At 33.5% G+C, this 21,160-nt stretch overlaps 1 pseudogene; it reads right to left on the minus strand.

Annotated features, from left to right (window-relative positions):
• LOC149235429 (O-fucosyltransferase 23 pseudogene) overlaps positions 1-20,395 on the minus strand; it is a 38,113-nt pseudogene extending 17,718 nt beyond the window's left edge.
• Between the last annotated feature and the right edge of the window lie 765 nt (positions 20,396-21,160).

Here is a 21,160-nt window from a genome sequence, read left to right on the forward strand (position 1 = left end):
TTTATAACACCTTATTTAGTTTCATTTTTACATTGAATTCTTATTAGTTTATATTTATTATTTTATCAGGATCATGATGAAATGTTGTGCTCATTCTTCGACTGTTCAATTACAAATTTTTCTGATAAAAAATTCTCTTATATCTTGATGAACCTATTTGGGATAAATGGGACACTGTTTTTAACTGTTACCAACTAGCCACATTGAAGTTTTCTCCAAGCCAACCTGATTTTGAGAACTACAAGAGAAATAGTCTACACAGTTTGACAACAGCTTCTCTTCGGCCCCTTCAGGGATTAACCATGGAAGAAATTGCTTCAATAGCAGATAAGCTATTGGATGGAACCATTTGGTTTTCTATTCCACTTAATCATCCAACAAATGCCATAAAATTAAAAGATTATTGTTCTAAATTGAAAAAAAAAAGAACAATATTGGATGCAATGGTTACATATTGTCAAAGTCATGATCAAAACTTGAATGAGATTACTCTTACTAGATTCAACATTCTTGAGCATTATGAAATTAATGATATCATACTTACCAATTTTTGCAACATGGTGGAGTGGTCTACTTATGTCAAAGGAACACATAATACAAAGATAGAGTCCCTTTCTCAGCAAGCATGTGGAGTCCTTGACATAATGATAAATGGATCAACAAGTGTTCAACAGGTTGATAACAATTTTGAATTTGGTTGTCATTTTGGGGCCCTGATCTTTTGTCAACACTTTTGCACTCTTTTCCATGTCCATTGCAACCAGTTTTACATACTAACCTTGTTGTTTGGGATAGACTGGCTTTGAAAAAAGAACAATTTCACTTGGGATATTATATTGAATTTTTTTCATTTCTTATCGAAAAAAATGAGTTGAATGACTTTACTATAGTTCTCTTAGTAGAACTTCGGTTTTGTAATGATGTACGCTAGTCTTTGGAAATTTCCATAAAGAACTCTAAGTTCAACTATAAAATGACTAGTGGCATTTATGAATATAAGTCCCAAAACAATTATAGTTATGATATACTTCTTACTATACATTTCTATACTTTATAATAAAAAAAAATTGGAGGCCATAAAACACTCTTACACATTTCAAGACATATTTGATGAAAATGACAGAGATTATGATTTCTAGATGGATTTATTGGAAAAACACCAACAATGTAGTGATGCAAAAGTGGTTATTTCTCTTTATGCAGGGAAAATTTTAATTAAGGCATGTTGTACATATGGAAGGAGAATTTCATGTGTTGTGCAAACAGAGTCAGAAGGGACAATCATGTTAAATAATTACAAATCTTTTCAACTATCAAATCCAGGATCCATTAACTTCTTGGAAAATTCAGGTACTACAATTCATTTATTTTTTTTCTTATAATACTTTGGATACTATTTTTTTCATATTTCTTGATTGTCAAAGTGTTTACTAAAATGAGTAATGATGGAGATTCTAAAATAGAGAATGATGAAAGTTGGAAGAAAAAAGATAATCAACATAGTGCTTATGTTGTTGAAAAAAGTATGGACATGGAAACAGGAGGAGAAGGAGGAGAGGAAGAAGTTATCATACTAGGTACATAATTTTTTTGGTTTTTGCTCTTTATAATTTTTCAATTTATTTAATTTCCATATTCATAACGTTTTTGGATGACTATTATAGGGAATTATGAGATGAATGAAATTAATCAAGACAATGACCATGGAACGATGGAGATAGAAATGGGTATTAATCATTGTAACTCTATGTTTTTTTATTTTATTATTATTCTAAATTATTATTTTTATTATTGTGATTCATATCATTTCATTTGTTGATTATATTTGGAAATAAAGAGAATGAATATATGACCAGGGGACTGTCCCACAAAACTATAATCAAGACCAAAATATTATTATGGACGATTATAGATGATTCCTTTTTTGTATAGTTGTTTAATGAATTTTGTTCATTGTCACAATTTATAACATTTTTTTATGTTTATTATAGTGACAAGCAAGGAGAACCAGTATATTGATCAAATGAAAGTTAAACAAAACTTTAATCATGAACAAAATATAACATCAGGTACTTATAATTTGTCCATTGGCTTTCCTTGTTATTTAATGATTCTATTCATTTTCATAATTCAAAATATTTTCTATGTTTAATTTGGATACAAATAAAGGTAAAAAGGATGATGATGATGTGCAACATTACAAATATGAAGATAATGTCATATCAAATACTTATAACTTATCTTCTTGTTTATCTTATTATTCTTCAAATTGTAATGCTTGTAACTACCATAATGTTGTATATATTTATTATACAAACAAATAAAAAGATAAAATTAACAATCAAAATAATGTTAAAGGTGTGTGTGTGTCCTTTTAAAGGTTTCATTACTAATGTTTTTCTTGGTATTGGTATCTGATTGAAGGTTTAATAAGAAGTACAATTGGTATTTGATTGAAGGTTTAATATATTTACTCGAGGTTCTATCAAGATGATAAAAGGAATTATTATTTCATCTATAAATAGTGCAAAAACCACTCAAGTTAAGTGTATCGTTTCAACAATTTTTTTAGTAATTTTTGTAACATGAATAAAATCATTTGACTATATTATTTTCCATTGTGTTGCAGCCAAAATAACTGAAAAGAAACTAGTTATTTTTTAACTAAAGGACATTTTTTATCATAGCATCGATGATGAAGCAACAAACAAAGAACACATATTTCATTAAATTTGGAATTAAATGGTGGATATAGAATTTCAAAATAACCAAAAATCTCAATTCTAGTCATTGTCCTTGTAATAAAATATTTCCAAATTTAATGAAATATGTGTTAAAGGGAATATTGAGAAAATGGGAGCCCATGTTGATTACACAATAGAGGAAAAATTATTATGGATTCATCCACATGAAAAATCATTTTTTGAAATGTGTTTCAAAAATGAATCTTTTGACATTGCAATTTGGACGACAACTTTGAAACAAACCACAAAAAGATTTCTAAAAAAGTTGGTTTCAGAAACATTACAAGATAAACTTGTGTTTAAGTGTACTGCTTCAGACTGTAAAGCACAAAAGGGACATAAGGTCATTGACAATCCAACGAAAGTTATACACACTAAATCATTGAAAAAAGTGTGGGAAATGCATACCCAATATGATGCAACCAATACTATTATAGTTGATTGTTTAATTGAGAGAGTGAAAGAGAATCCAAAAGAAAATGTGATTCTTGCCCCTCCATTCATTGGAGAAAATCAAGGGGATAATTGGTTGATCAATGAGCTATGGAGAATATTGCATAAACTCAACAAGGCTACAGATGTGCGAGCTATTTTGAAGGATGTTCAATTACATTTAGAAGTACCTTAAGATTATAGATGTCTATATCATGCTATTATATGTATGACATCATGAATTATTACTTTTATTTCACAACACTAATAAAAGAATTGTTGATTTGGTTTGTCATTACTAAAAATAAAATATTTTTATTTTCTTTATTTTTGGTGAGATGAATGGTCATGTAATGTTTTCATGTCAAAATTTCCATGCTATATTTTTTTTTTACAATGGATTACATTGTATGTAAAATTAATAGATAACTAGTCTATTTGTTTTAATTAGATCATTACAATTATTTGCTTTAAATGTGGTTTAAGTTATCGTTATACCTCTTAGAAATTAGTAATGTGAAGGATGATCCATTGCATTCTTATAACCCTTTTTATTCCATATAAGTTGAAAAACTATATTAAGTTGTATGTAGCACCGAAAATAAACATACAAATTGTACTAAAAGAAGCACAAAAAAAACTAAGGTAGAAACTCTATAAATTAACATATAATTAATTAGGTTTGAAATTTAAAAATTGTATTATATTGTATGTGAAAATTAATATATAATTAGTTTGTTTACTTGCACTAGACCATTGTAATTATATTTTTCAATTGCAATTAAATAAATCATTATAATTCTTAAACTCAATGATTTAAATGGTGGGTCAATGCATTCTTATAAGACTTTTATTCCATACAAATTAAATAAAGGTGTTAGGTTGTATGTATAAAGTAAACATATTATTTTTTTGTTCATTTTAATGGGGCAATTGCATTTGTATTTTGTGATACTCTGAACTCAATGTAAAATTACCTTTGCATACAAATGGAAATAATTCACAATAAATATTAACATCATTTTTAGAATGATAGGTTTTTATGTCCTTAAGCAATGAAGTGTTGAAGTGGAGATATGTTAATATCATACCTATGGTTGCAATGCAGATGCGGATGGAAATTACTACAAGTCAAAAGATGTTGTTGACAATTGAAATGGAAGGAGTATTCTTCCAATCATACACCAATGATGAACAAAATTTTCATATTCAAAGAGAACCAGATTGGCAGTTTGGTGATAGGTCCTACTTTCTAAGGCCTTTTCATTCAAAAGTATTAAAATATTGTTTAAGAAATTATGATGTTGCAATATGGACATTAAATTTCACTGACAAGTACATCTGAAAAGTTCTTGAAAAATCAAATATTGATATAGAGGACTTTAAATTTGCATGGGACAGGTCTAATTGTCATTTGCAAACAAAATTGGAAGTAGGGAGAACAAGACAATTTTATGAGAAAAAGTTGATTGATGTGTGGTCCCAATATGGAGATAATTATGAAGAATCAAATGTATTGCTAATAGATACATAAAAGCATACTTCTCAATTCATTGAATATTGATCAAACCACATCTTAATAAAATCATATACAGGAAAAGAGCAAGATACGTGGCTTATGCAAGTTTTATTCCCATTTCTTAAGACACTTCATCGTATCAAACAAAAACATGAGTACATTCGAATGTTCAATAGAACATGTACTTCATTGTAGTTCATGGAGATAATTTCCTTTATAAATTCATTGAAAAGTACATTCCAATTTTTCAATACATTTTGGACATAGTTTTTGTTGAATCAATTTGTATGATTTTATATTTTTTGAAATATATGGGAATTGCCAATTATATTAATATGTGTATTTCTTATTATTTATAAATGTTTTTGCAATGACTTTGTTGTATCGATTTTTTTTCTAAGATGTATATGTGCGCACGTGTGTGTTCTTAAATGAATTGTTTGCCATTAAAATGATCTTGCATGAACCATTGAGGCATGTTATTTTTAATCACTTATGTTCACTGATATGTATCAATAATCATATATAAATGTGAAATATAAGTTTTGAAATAAAACTCCTTGCAAACAAAGGTTCTATTCTTACTAAATAAATTACAATAATTTAATTGATAAATGTTATGTGCATTATTCACTATTCACAATGCATTGTTAACTATTAAGGCTAATGAGAAATGTGTCATAGGTAAATGATTTGATCTTTTTGAAGCATAAGATATGATTTCTCAATCGATAGTTTTCATAAATTTATATGGTTAAATCAATTAATGGTTATAACTGCAATCATATCATATTGAAAATCAACAAGGCACAAAGTCAGTTATTCATTGTTTATATATAAAATGCACTAATATGAGTGTGTAAATGTGATATGTAATTTTTGAGATAAAAATATATTGTAAGTAATTTTGCATTTCTTAAAAAAACATATATATGATGATAATGATTGATAAGTGGTTTATCAAGGTTTGATTAGATACTATCATGAATGAATTATGTCATTGAACATTTTGAACAGTAAGGCATCTAATTTCATTATTTAAAGTCATTTTTTTGTAAATTTGTATTTTAAATCAACTAAAATCATATCACTTGAGCTATAATTATATTAATGACTTGTGCTTAGTTATGTCCACTAATATGAGTGTATAAATGTGATTTATAATAGCCATATACTATGATGCATTTTTTCGAAAGATAAGTCTTTTAATTTCTTGATAATAAGTATTAAGTGGACTATTTAGGCTAATGGGTGATGGCTCATAAGTGAATACTACTCGTTAAATTGTAGGGCATTCAATTTTTAACCCATATTTTTTTTTCATATATTCTTGAATCAACTATTTGTATATGCAATCATCTCATCTCATTTAATTTAATAAGGAATCCATTTATTGACTTTTATTTGTCTACCACGTAATTTATTAAGACTGTATTAATCTCATAATGTATTGTTTTCAAACAAAACTCTATGAAAAAAAAAGTCTCCTCTTAATAAAACATGGAATAATTAATTAACAATGTGTTAAGTGGGCCATTTAGACTCATTAAAGAGATGGGTAAAAAATGGTTGTACTTAATCTTTTTGCACCATAAGACATTGATTTTCGAATCCATATTAGCATTTTGCCATTTTCAATTCTTAAATAGTTTATTTGTGGCTTAAATAATTTCATAGAATCCAATATGACTTGAAGAATTCTATTTGGCTATCTGCATTGATAGAAGTTCAAAAATGTGATGCATTTTTTAAATGTAACTCTTAATGTGTGTGTGTGTGTGTGTGTATAGATTACAAAACAAATCATAATTAACTAATTATGAGTTTTAAGTGGTCTATATAAAGCCATTTATCGACTTTTATTTTCGTATCATGAGGTTTAATCTAAGTGTGTAAATGTGGCACTTTTTTATTTTTTTTAATAAAACTCCATGTAATATGAAATGTTTTTCCTAACAACACATGGTATAATTAATTGGTAATGAATGTTAAGTATATTGTTAAAGTTATTTCAAGGTACGGGTCATAAATAAATGTATTTAAACTTTATGCAACATGTGGCATTTTCTTTTCCCACCTTTATTAACATTTGTTAAATTTCAATTCTTAAATAAATTATTTGTAATTGAAATAATCTCATAGAAACAAACAAGACAAGTATGTATTAAATTATATTTAGAATGTATGTACATATAAATGGAATTTATTTTTGAAATAAAGATCTCAATGTAAGTAAAGATATATTTTTTAGAAAATTAATAATTTAAAATCAATTATTTATGAGTTCTAACTGGTTTATTCTATTTTGAATTGAAAACTTTTTCTAACTATGCATTATTGAATAAATTATTCCTATATGTAATCATGTCATATAATTCAATAAGTCAAGAAAGCATTAATTGATTTTTATTTAACTATCATATGGTTTAATATGAATGTATAAATGTGAAATTGCTATTTCTAGAATAAAAAACCATGTAAAGAAAATGAATTTTCTAATAAAACATGGATTAATGAATTCACCATGAACATTGGGTAGAGTATTTAAGCTCATTCAAGAGATGGGCCATAAATGGATGCCTTTAAAACTTTTACACCATATGACATGCTTTTCCCATCAATATTAGCATTTTTTAAATTTCAATTCTTAAATAAACTATTTGTGCTTAAAATAATCTCATAGAATCCAACAAGACACAGAAGTTATTTATTGAACTTCATTTAGTTATATGTATTCATATAAGTTTATAAATGTAATTTATTTTTGAAATAAAGCTATTAATGTAAGTAAAAATATATCTTATACAAAACTAATTAGAATTAATTGATAATAAGCTTTAAGTGGTTTATTTGGACTACATCAAAAATCAAGTGTCATAGATGAATGCCTTTTAACACATATTTAATCTTCAAAATCAATATCTTAATGATAATTTATTTGTATTTACATTAAGTATTTAATAATTAAATAACACAGGGACTTATATAAATTTCAACTAAAATACATGAGTTATGTTTCACATTTATTTCTTCCCCATTAAAAATTCTTATAATTTTCTTTTCTTAGTGAAAGTAATGGTCAATCATGGTTTTCCATACAATTGGTTGACACTAAATTTACATTGAGACTATTATTGGTTTTGACAATGTTGACAAGGAGAGATCAATATCCACACTACCATCAACTGTGCTAATATTTGAAAACCCTTGCATACACTACTTACAAGAAGTCACCACTAAAGTTTCTTGTTTACCTCAATTTGTGACACTGTCCATCATAATGGAATGACTTGAATACCCATTTAAGAACTCTCATTTGATGTACTTCAATTTGAGTGGAGATAGATCAATGGTGCCTAACCTTCTTGAAATACCTATATCAACAATGTATAACTTTTATAGTGGATGCTTGCATGCTATGAAAATGAATGATGACCCCCTCATTAGTGCTTCATAAAGGCACAAAGGGACCGTAGGAAATTGAGCACAAGAGCATTTTACTAAGGTTTTAGTAGACTAGTTTCAATGCAATGCAATGGATACATATCCTTCTCATTTACAATAAGATCCTCACATCACCATCATTTAATCAACAAATCCCCCATAGGTTGGGGAAAAGGGGGTTAGAGTTGCCACACATAAAATTTAAACATTGAGGAATTTAGTATGTTATCCATAACTATAATATCTTTATTGGATGTTTGACATACTAATATGATTTAGCTTAAATCAATTTCTTATAAGAGTTTGATTTCACACTCCTATTGTGTATTGATACTATTGTACATAACAAACCCATGTTTGACCTATTCTTGATCTCTAATTGGTTTCAAATTACATGCAAATTATTTTAATGTTGAATCAATTTAATATGGTGATTTACAAAAGAATGAATGTTGTTGAAAGCCCTGTAATAAAATACTTCCAAATCTAATGAAATATGTGTTAAATGCAAAATATCAATTTGATAATAAAATTAAATGAATGACATAATTTCTTCTATTAGAAAAAAAAGTATTCTATTTACACATTAAAATATTTTATTATGGTTAGAGTGAGAATGAAATATTTTTACACATCTTCTTCATAATTTGTTGGGAGTAAAATTTTTATAATGTTTTTAATAAAAAAACAAATATCTGTACTTATTTTTGTTTTCATTATATTCTACATTGTTTTTCATTTAAAAAATATTTAATCTTATTTAAAAAATAGAGAAGAAAAACATTACACATTTCCCTCCTATTAACTTATTTTCCCTCATAGTAACTTATAAAATATGATTTTAAGTACAGTAACCATAACATATTTCATTATTATTTTATATAATTTTGAATTTTACAAATTCTCTTCAAACCAACCTGGAAGGAAAAAGCTGCGACCAGCGCAAATGGTCATTATAATTGGGGATCCACCATTGTAAGTAACATTCACCAAAAAGCATTGGTTTCAGTTATAGATTCTCATGTAATTCATATTACAACGAATGCAAGAAACTTTTTCCAATGAGATTTAAGGATTATTCACAATACCTACTTTCCCATAGCCGAGGGAAGCTCGGAGCTCGGATTCCATGGTGACCTTGTATGCAACATTATGCAACCACCATACACCATGAAGGGAACCCATATTTGATGCAGGTGCAAAAAAACCTTGCTTTTCATATCATTTCACCCAAAATCTCATCTTATCTCCACTCACACCAAGTATTTAAATCTGTAATATATTATTGCACTTGACTACAAAATCAACGTGGCATTGCACGACTTTTAGGGATTTCTTGGATTTTGTGAAGGGTTTTTTGGAATGTCACCCATAGATATTGGCACTAGGGATGGCCAAAGTAGGGGAAAGTTGGGTGAGATATTAGAAGCATTCTCAACAATAATTTTTAACTATTAAGATTTTTAATTATATAAATTGGCAAGGAAATAAACTAATTGGAGTATTTATTCCCTAGAATTTACTAGGGGACAAACCGTTTTGGAAAAAGAAATAATTTTTAACTATAAGATTTTTAATTTTTAATTATATAAATTGGCAAGGAAATAAACTAATTGGAGTATTTATTCCCTAGAATTTACTAGGGGACAAACTGTTTTGGAAAAAGAAATTCTATGGTAAGTTGAATGTAGAAATGATGGACGAAAAATTTAAGAAAATAAAAAATAATAATAGAGGAAACATTGAAGAGATATTGATAGAGGAAAAAGAAATTCTATGGTAAGTTGAATGTAGAAATGATGGAGGAAATGTTTAAGAAAATACAAAATAATAATAGAGAAAACATTGAAGAGATATTGATTGAGGAAATGTTGAGGATGGAAGTAGAAAATGATGAAAGAAATATTAAACAGATCAAGCTTAAATAAAAATTAAAACAAAGTGTAGTTTTTGCGAAAACACAATTTCAATTTTAGTTGGATATATCATATTATTATATCTTCCGAAGAGATAACAAAATCCAAAATACATTACCTGAGCACCATCTCAACTCTATTAATTATTAGTCCATGTGTACGACAGTGCAGGGTCTATAGCAATTAGTCCATGTGTACGACAGTGCAAGGTCTATAGCAATTGATTCGACATTGAATACATATAAATTTGCATTGACCTATGCATTTAACCAATGTTTTTGCAAAAACAATTTCTTTTATCCAAAGTTTCATATTTTTCATATTTGAGGTCATATTGTTGGGCTATAGAATTTGCAATCTACAAATAGGTTTTTATCCAAAGTATGCATTCACTTTGCCATTCGGCTATGTTAATTTTATCCAAGGATATGATCGCTCATAGTGGAGCCCATGGCATCCAAAGTATGGATTCACTTTGTGATTCAGCTATGTTAGATTTACTACGAGCCCATGGGGTTCAAAGTATGGATTCACTTTATGATTCGGCTATGTTAATTTTATCCAAAGTCCAAAGTTTTGATCACTCGTAGTGGAGCCCATGGGGTGGGAATGGTCTTTCCTCATTTATCCAAAGTTTGGATTCCCTTTGAGATTTGTCTTTCTTAATTGTTAATTTTATACAAAGCCTAGTACCTTTATCCAAAGTTTGGTTTGATGCTCATGACCCATGCCATCACTTCTACTTGCCTTTCTACTTGCCATATCACTTGCCATATTTTTGATAGAAACTTTTGCCACTATTTCATTTTACCCCCTTCCACTATTTCATATTTTACTCCCTACCACTATTTCATTTCAGGGCCAGCACATATATTCTTCACACTTTTTCATTTTACCCCCTACCACCATTGATCTGAATTGGATCCATGAAGAATAATCAAAAGAACCTTGGTTGTACCAGCTCGGGATAGACTTCTAAGAATTGAGAGCAACGATCAAAAACACCTCTAAAAACAATGGTAGTTAGTAGCCAGCATGGAACGACGAGGACCTCGGTCAAAGCGCATTGATCGAGGTCCATGGAGACTGTGCGGGAGGCGAAGCTAGTCCCTAGGGAGCCCGGATCGGGAAGCGGAGGGAAATTTTCATGCACGCTTCGCTGGTGAAAACCCTCGAAATGGAGAAGCCCCGAGCACTTGGTCACATGGAGAGCCAGAGAACCATGGGAAAAAAGCTAAAGGGCAAGGTAGGACCCACGCTCTGAAAAACCAGCGGTATTGATCGGGGGCACCCTGAAGCAGTAAGTGGAATTAACGAAAACGGAGTGATTCCACTCAGCGGACAACGTGCGGCAAGTAGAGGAGAGAGAAAGCCACCGCTCATCGTGCGCTAATGGTCAAGCAAATCAACCGCACAAAATGAGAGGATGGTGTTGGATCTGGGGGATCTAGATCTGACGGTTGACATCACGCCCGATGACAAGATCAGAATTAACGAGGGAATAAGCCATGATTTAGAAGAATTTGAGGTCCACTTTGACCGCCACGGTGGTGGAAGACTCATTCCACGACATAACCAAAGAATTGAACCGACGAAGTAGGCTAGCGCAGTTTACATGAGGACATGTGGCCACTCCCTGTGAGCTTAATGATGACGCTAAACAGGGAACTCCAAGTGCACCTGCAGTAGGTGATTCGACGGAGGTGGAAGGGAACCAAACGACCATGAGCTTGAATGGCCTTAAAGCCATGAACAAAAAATAGAAGACACATAGAGAGGAAGACGGGAAGGAAAAGGAAGAAGACAGAGAAAAACCAAAGGAGGACAGTGAAGCAAAAGAAAAAAGAAGACAGAGGGCTGAGCTGACCAAAGGTAGCATCAAGAGCCAGATAGCTTGAGAGATTCAAGCCATCCCCAAGAGGATCTATCAGACCAGAGAGGTCACAGAGCTGGTAAGGAAAAGAGTTGGTGTACTCTAGTGGCTTGGGGCATCCAAGAACCACCCTGCCAAGCAAAGTTGTTTCAGGAGTCTCATATTGAGTTCCTGCATTGTAATTCTCTGCTTAAGACACAATAAAAAAAGGCCACCACTGAGAGCTGGACTAGAGGTGTAGCCCTGGAGGATAGGGTGAACTCCTTATTAATTTGTTGTGTTCTTGTCTTTGCTTGCTATATTTTTCTGTTGTCTTTCCATTTCAAGTGTCTGTGTATTTTCAATCTGATCGATCCGTTGCCTAAATAACATAGACACACACACCAGCACATGAGTCTGTAATACCTTCATGTAATAAATCTTAACTGAGGTCACTCATAGGGTGATTATCAGATCAAGTGGTATCAGAGCTTTAGGCTGTAAGGTTAGATGAGCTTGTGATTGGTTTAGCTGTTGAATGCTCACTAGATCAAAGGTCAAATTAGGAGAAGGAGAGTTGGTCTAAACTAATCCTGAAATTGGGAGAGTCTATCCTCGGCTGACAATGTCAGAGGAAGGTTCTATGGGGCCAGACCCTCAATTCATAGAAAGTTTCCTAGCTATAAAGTCTATGGTAGAAGAAATGTATAGGGACTTTAGAAAGCATAAGGATGAAGATTCATCAGGTTCTAAACAAGATAAAGAAGAAGATGAGTCTCACTTCCAAGACCACTCCAAAGGAAAGGGGAAAGAGGAAAGCTTTCTCACACCTCCTAATAGTCCTGTGCATAATAAGAAAGCATCTTTGATCAAGCTAGATGTTAAATTTGACTTGCCTATATATGAGGGAGAGCTAAATGTCGAAAAGCTGGAAAATTAGATTAGACAAATTGATGTGTATTGTAGAGTACAGAACATCGACTCAAACAAGAGCAAGATTTAGCCGGCAAGACTACACCCAGGAGGCACTGCCTTGGTTTGGTGGGAAGGCAAAACCCAAGCTGATATGAAAAGACATGGTAAGACTATCTCTATCTAGAGTGACTTTGTTTTTGCAATCAAAAAGAAGTTCCATCCATTGGCCTACATGCAACAAGCCATGATGTTATGAAACTGGCTCACAAAAAGATAGAAAATATAGATCAACGCCTTAGAATTCAGCCTCTTTGAGGGGGTAACCTCCTTTACATTACATAAATGAACAATTCTTGGATGATACAAATGAAAAGACCTCCTTTCTATATATAGGAGTCTAAGGGGTCATAATCAGAGCCGACATAACAATAATAATGTAAGGGCACAATAATAACAATAGTGGGCTTATATGGGGCACAATAGTAACAATATGGGCACTACACTGGTACATCAATATAATAAGTGGGTTGTACTAATAACAATAAGGGGTTACACTAGTAGTATCTAACATGCCCCTCTCCTTCAAAAAGCGTTGTCCTCAATGCTTGAGTAGTTCTTGATGCTTCTGTATAAAATTCTTGTCCTCCCATGTGGAATCTTCAGTGGGTAAGTTCTTCCACTTGATGAGATACTCTGAAATTGATCGATTTCGTAGCTGTCAGGTTCTTGTTTCTGTGACTGCTCCAGGTTCCAATATGATTTTTCCTTCCTCTTCAATTTCTAGCAATATTGTTTGAATTGGGATCTTTTGCAACTTTTGAATAAGTGGCCATACTTCTTCGTCCTTCTTCCATTCATCCCTTGCTTCGTTTATCCAATTTGGTTGGATAATAGAAAAAGCACAAAACAATGCTTCCACATCCTCATCCTTGAAGAGTCTTCCCATTCAGTAAGGTCGCCATTTTTTAAGTGCATGTAGTATTGCCAATGTTTCCTTCTCATAAATAGCTTGCTTGAGATGTAGTAGTAAAAATACCCAATCACCTACATCAAATTTCTTTTCACTACAATGTTGATCTACCTATTGTTTCATTTGATTTTGCACCGAAGTGGCATTATCCTTTAAAAATTGGAGAACTTGTTGTTGATGCTTGATGTGATCTTTCACTACTTGAACCTTTTTCTTCTTGATATGTCCTTTTATCTCTAGAGTTTGAGGAGTGGTATTTTCTTCCAATCCTTTACAAGATATGGCCAGATTCATTTCTTGATGCTCGATGTGATCTTTCACTTCTTGAACATTTTTCTTCTTGGTATGTCCTTCTATCTTGATAGTTTGAGGAGTGGTAATTTCGACCAATGAATCACAAGATATGGTTGGATTCATTTCTTCTTTCTCGGTGTGATCTTTCACTTCTTGCACCTTTTTCTTCTTGATATGTCCTTCTATCTTGAGAGTTTGAGGAGTGGTAATTCTTGCCAATGCTTTACAAGATATTGTCTGATTCATTTCTTCTTTCTCTGGGGTGGGGTCCCGGTGTCTATCTTCTTCTCTTGATGTTTCTTGATCCTTTTCTTCCTCCTCTTCATATTCTATGTAAAATAATTTCTTTTCAGCACACTTATGACCTTTAGTGCATTTGCTATCACAATTGTAACAAAGCCCCTTTTCTCTTTTTTCTTCCAATTGTTGTGGTGTAATCCTTGTAGGTTGTGGAAGGCTAGGAGAAATAGCACTTCCATGTTTATAATTGTGAGGGGTATGCTTCCTGGTTTCCATAATTTTTCTTTCCACTATGTCACAAAGCCCCTTTACTCTTTCCAATTGTTGTGGTGTTGCTCTAAAGAAGGTGTTGCTCTTTGTATCCTTATAATGTGCTATCATTTCCTCCGTGAAAATTGACCACATAACAAGTTGTTTACGAGAACAAGCCCTTCATACCATAAAAATTGATTTGGTTCTAAATATGAAGATGCAATACATATCTTTTGTAACAGTGGTACACCATGTAGATCAAAATATTGCTCCATCTGAAGTATCCAATTTACTAGATCCTTGCCATCAAACTTCCTCATCATGCTTTTTCTTGATTTTACGAGCTCAATCTTGAAACAACTGTAACTTTGTACTTTCAGATCTTTAAGTTTTGAAATTATGACCTATAGTAGTCCTCTGTGTTCTCTTTCCAATGCCACCAATCTGATCCAAATTGGATTCTCCAAAAAAGAGTTATGCACAATCTTCCAAGATGACCTGATTATAGACCTTTCCAGAAGAGTGAACTTGTATGAAGTTCCACGTGTCATTGTTTCAACCTTTGTCTCTAAAAAATATACACAAGAAACTGCAGTCTGTCCTCTTTCTATACCTTCTTACGAAATTTCAATTTGATGCTCAGAGAGAAATTTATGACGATTTTCCCCAGGTCATCTGTTTGGAATGTAATTCAGGAGTCTGCAAAAAGACCAACTTCCTCTGATCATATCTCTGGAAATAATGCGCAAAAAGATCTAAAATTTGGACTGAAGGTTCAACACGATTTCTTCTCAAATTGGTTTATTTTTTAGCTTCTGAAACTTCATAGAAAAAGAGTTATAGCGAAAATTCCACGATGACCTGTTTGGAGTAGCGAAACCCTAGAATCCAAAGCTCTGATACCAAATGTTATGAAACCAGCTCACAAAAAGATAGAAAATATAGATCAACGCCTTAGAATTCAGCCTCTTCAAGGGGGCAACCTCCTTTACATTACATAAATGAACAATTCCTGGATGATACAAATGAAAAGACCTCCTTTGTATATATAGGAGTCTAAGGGGTCATAACATAATAAGAGCCGAAATAACAATAATAATGTAAGGGCACAATAATAACAATAGTGGGCTTCTATGGGGCACAATAATAACAATATGGGCACTACATGGGTACATCAATATAATAAGTGGGTTGTACTAATAACAATAACGGGTTATACTAGTAGTATAGGGGCCTAACACATGATGAGTTGTCAAACTCTTCAGCAGTTGAAGGGGAAAAGTGTGCAAGGGTACACTCAAAATTTATAAAGAGAGCATTGATTCTAGGAATCTCACTAGACTCACCAGAAACTCTTTTGAAGTAAATTGGTGGTCTACACAGCTACATGAGGCATACCATCCTTATGTTTAATCCCACTAGTATAGATGAGGTATCTGTACAAGCTACTCATCTAGACGCTAGAGGAAAGAATGGAAATCCAGAAGTTGGGGGACCAACCCAACCCACTGCAAGCAAGAGAAAGGAGAAAAGAAAGCAGAAGTGGAAAGCAAGGAAGGCTAACACTGCACAGAAAAGCAAAGCTTCATGCACTCACTGTAAAAGGGATGGGCATCATGATGAGCATTGCTAGATTCTGTATCCAGAGATGAGACCTAAGAAATTTGACGGCAAGAAGAAGAACACTGCTACAGCTATTCAAAAGGATTTGGGGTCAGACTCGGGAGATGAAACAACTATTGCAACCACAGGTATAAAAGGTAAGAATTCTAAAGCATCTACCAGTAATTTTGCTCAATCAGTTATTGATGAAGAAAATGAGAGAAAAATACATGAGCTTTTCCATATTTGAGTTGTTTCCAAATATCAAAAGATTGATACTTTGTTTGATAGTGGCTCACAAGTAAATCTAATTTCCAAAGCAATTGTAAATAGATTGGGATTAGAAACTACACCTCACAAGAAACCATACCCATTAGGATGGTTGAATGATAAAGCACAACTACAAGTGACTAGACAGTGCAAACTCAAGTTTTCTTTTGGGTTAGAATTTGTAGATGAGGTTGAGTTAGACATAATTCCTTTGGATATATGTGGAATTGTCTTAGGAAGCCCTTACTGGTATGATAGGATGGCTATCTTATATAGAGTTGAGAACAAGTATCTACTAGTTAAAGATGGAATTGAATACTTTGTAAGAGCTCATAAGCTCAAGAATAATTATACTCTCATAAACTCAGGGCAAATGAAAAGAATGATAAATTTATGCAAACAATTCTTACTGATGGTTGTAAAGGAAAAGAAACCTAATAAAACCAATGTATTTGAGGGATGTAATCTTGAACAGCAAACTGATATAGAAAAGGTTTTTTTAGAGTATCATGTCTTATTTCAAGAACCTAAAGGTCTACCACTCCAAAAAGGAAATAGTACATGATATTATTTTGCAGCAACATGTTCCATTGCCTAACATTGGAATGTATAGGTTATCTGCTTTAGAGAATGCTGAAATTAAGAAGCATGTGCATGAGTTGCTCAAGAAGGGGTTCATCAGGCCTAGCACATCACCATGTGGGTCACCAATCATTTTGGTGAGAAAGAAAGATGGTTTGTGGAGAATGTGCATTGACTACCGAGCACTGAATAAGATAACAATAAAAAATCGTTATCCCCTTCCTCTCATAGATGATCTTTTAGATCAATTGAAGGAAACTGTTTATTTCACCAAGCTAGATTTGCACAGTGGATACCATCAGGTCAAGGTTGCAGAACAAGATGCATGGAAGACTTCTTTCAAAACAAAGCATGGATTGTATGAATGTCTGGTTATGCCTTTTGGCTTAACTAATGCTTCAACTACTTTCTTGAGATTAATGAATGATGTGCTCAGACCTTTTCTTGATGATGGATCCCAGTTGGGATTTGAAATGTTGACGGAAAATAAGTTTTTATTGTGGATTCTCCTGTAACTATGTCTAAAGATTTTGTTATTGTGTACTTGGATTACATTTTGATTTTTAGTAAAACATGGGAAGAACATTTAAAGCATGTTAAGCAGACACTAGATGTTTTGAAAAGACAAAACCTTTATGCTAAACTCTCAAAATGTGAATCTGGAAAAACATCCCTAAATTACTTGGGTCATATAGTAGGGAGTAGTGAATTGAAAATAGATCCCTCTAAAGTGGCAGTCATTGTAAATTGGCCTAAACTCAAGTCTGCTACAGAAGTAAGAAGCTTCTTAGGAGCAGCACAATATTGGAGGAAGTTCATTTCTAAATTTTCCTCAATTGCAGCTCCCTTACATGCTTTAACAAGATTAAACAAGGTGTTTCAGTGGGGAGGGAAACATCAGAAAGCCTTTGACACTTTGAAAGAAAAAATTAGTACATCACCTGAACTAGCACTGCCTGATCTACAAAGACCATTTGAGATCCAAACAGATGCCAGTGACTATGACATGGGAGCATTGTTGACACAGCACGGTAAACCCATATGCTATGATTCTGAGACTTTTAATCATGCAGTAGTTAACTATCCTACATATGATAAAGAATTGTATGCATTAGTTCAAAGTGTGAAAACTTGGAAACGTTACTTAATGGGCAAAGAGATAGTATTACATACTAATCATCAACCACTTCAATATCTACACTCCCAAACTAAGTTGCAGCAATCAAGACATTACAGATCGATGGATTTTCTACAACATTTTCATTTAGTCATCAGATATAAAAAAGGCATACATAACAAAGTTGTAGATATGTTATCTAGACCCATTATAAATGCATCTACCATACTTAAGCATAATTTTGTGCTACATGAAAGCTACATTGAACAAAATGCTCAAGATATGGACTTTAAAGATGTATATGCAACTTTGAGTCAAGGTAAAAGAATAGAAGAATTGAATTATCATGTGAAGGACCAACTCTTATACCATTGTGGGAAACTCTGTATTCCACAAACTGAGAAAATAAAGATAATTAGGGAAGCACACACTTCTCTAATATCAAGTCACTTTGGGATAAGTAAAATAGTTGCATAGCTACAAAGGTTTTGTTATTGGCCGAAAATGAGTGAGACAGTTTCTAGATATGTAAGAGGGTGTGCTATGTGTGCTAAAAGCAAGCCCTGTAATAGAAAACTAGGCTTGTACACTCCATTGCCAGTTCCTTCTCACCCTTGGGAAAGTGTTTCCATGGATTTTGTTGGAAGACTGCCTAAATCTAGGAAAGGTCATGATTATCTATATGTTGTTGTGGATAGGTTCATCAAAATGTGTATTTTGATACCTTGTAATAAACAAATTACAGTTGAACAGACTGCAAATTTGTTCTTTGAACATGTATGGGTTCATTTTGGATTACCCACTTCTATTGTATCTGATCAAGACACCCGATTTGTGGGGAATTTTTTGTCAAGTCCGTGGGAACTAATGGACACCAAACTGAATAAAAGCACAATTTTTCACCCACAAACTTATGGCCAGACAAAAGTGGTTAACAAGATAGTGATCTAGTTACTGAGAGGATATTGCAGCAAACATCCTAAGCTTTGGAATGAACATTTGTGTTATGTGCAGCATGCTTACAACAGAGCAAAGCATTCTTCTACACAGATATCTCCTTCTGAGACCTGTTTTGGTTTCACACTAAGGACTCCTTTGGATTTTGTCTTTGGTAAAGATACCATGGTTGATAGACACAGTGACGTGGACAAGGCAACTAGGTTCATTGAACAGATCCAGGGGATCCACTAGGCAGTACAGGAACAACTGGAAAAGAGCCAAGCTAAATACAAGGCTAGGCATGACAGGGATCAGATGGAGCATAGTTTTCAAGTTGGTGACCAGGTCTGGTTGTATATCATCAAGGACAGGATGTAAGGTGAAGGTAAAAAGCTAAAGCCTATCAAGTATGGACCCTTTAGGATACTTGAGAAGATTGGTGAACATGCTTTTCGCCTTGATCTACCAGCTTACGTGCACATCTACTCAGTCGTAAATGCAGATTGATTGAGATTGTTTGAACCTTCAATGATTGAGGACCCTGAAGAGCAAAGTCAATTGCCTTCTATTGATGACCTGCTACGTGAATATCTTAATGAATTGCAGGAAGACACAGTGCTGGATAGGAAGGTAAGGACGATGCGCAGGGGAGATGTGGAGTACCTCAGGATTGGGCTCAAAAGTTTAAAGCTGAGCAGTGCAAAGTGGATTGAGATTAGGCACGTGAGAAAACAATACCCTCACTTAGTCGATGCTTAAAAACCAACTTTTGGTGGTCCAAAATATTTTCAGTGTGAAGGCTATGATTTGAATTGGATCCATGAATAATAATCAAAAGAACCATGGCTGTACCAGGTCAGGACAAACTTCTAAGAATTGAGAGCAGCGAACAAAAACACCTCTAAAAATAGTGGTAGTTAATAGCCAGCGTGGAACGATGAGGGCCTCGGTCAAAGCACGCTGACCAAGGCCCATGGAGACTGTGCGGGAGGCAAAACTAGCCCCTAGGGGCCCGGATCGGGAAACGGAGGGAGTTTTTGATGCGCGATTAGCAATACCACTAAGTTCTAATCACACATTGTTGGGCGAAAACCCTCGAAATGGAGAAGCCCCGAGTGCTTGGTCACATGGAGAGCCAGGAGAACCGTGGGGAAAAAGCTAAAGGACTAGGCGGGACCCTCGCTCCAAAAAACCAACAGTATTGATCAGGGGCACCCTGAAGCGGTAAGTGGAATTGGCAAAAACAGAGTGATTCCACTCAGCGGACGACGCATGGCAAGCGGAGAAGAGAGAAAACTACCACTCATCGTGTGCTAATAGTCGAGCAAGTCAACTGCGCGAAATGAGCGGATGGCATTGGATCTAGGGGATCCAAATCTAACGGTTGACATCCTGCCCGATGGCAAGACCAGATTTAAGGAGGGAATACGCCACGATTTAGAAGAATTTGAGGTCAGCTTTGACCGCCACGGTGGCGAAAGACTCATTCCACGACGTAACCGAAGAATTGAACTGACGAAGCAAGCTGGCATAGTTTACATGAGGACATGTGGCCACTCCTTGTGATCCTGGTGATGACGTCGAACAGGGAACTCCAAACGCAACTGCAGTAGGTGACCTGATGGAGGTGGAAGGGGAACTAAATGGCCATGAGTTTGAATGGCTTTAAAGCCATGAACAGAGAAAAGAAGACACACAAAGAGGAAGACGGGAAGGAAAAGGAAGAAGACAGAGAAAAACCAAAGGAAGACAGTGAAGCAAAAGAAGACAGAAGATAGAGGGTCGAGCTGACCAAAGGCAGCGTCGAGCACTTGTTATGAAACCAGCTCAAGAAAAGATAGAAAAGATAGATCAACAACTTAGAATTCAGCCTCTTCGAGGGGGAAACCTCCTTTACATTACATAAATGAACAATTCTTGGATGATACAAATGAAAAGACCTCCTTTCTATATATAGGAGTCTAAGGGGTCATAACATAATCAGAGCTGACATAACAATAATAATGTAAGGGCACAATAATAACAATAGTGGGCTTCTATGGCGCACAATAGTAACAATATGCGCACTACAT

This window comes from Pinus tabuliformis, chromosome 8 (genome assembly GCF_031772625.1).
Source record: "Pinus tabuliformis cultivar Carrire ecotype Pingquan chromosome 8, CPIR1, whole genome shotgun sequence".
Lineage (NCBI taxonomy): Eukaryota > Viridiplantae > Streptophyta > Pinopsida > Pinales > Pinaceae > Pinus > Pinus tabuliformis.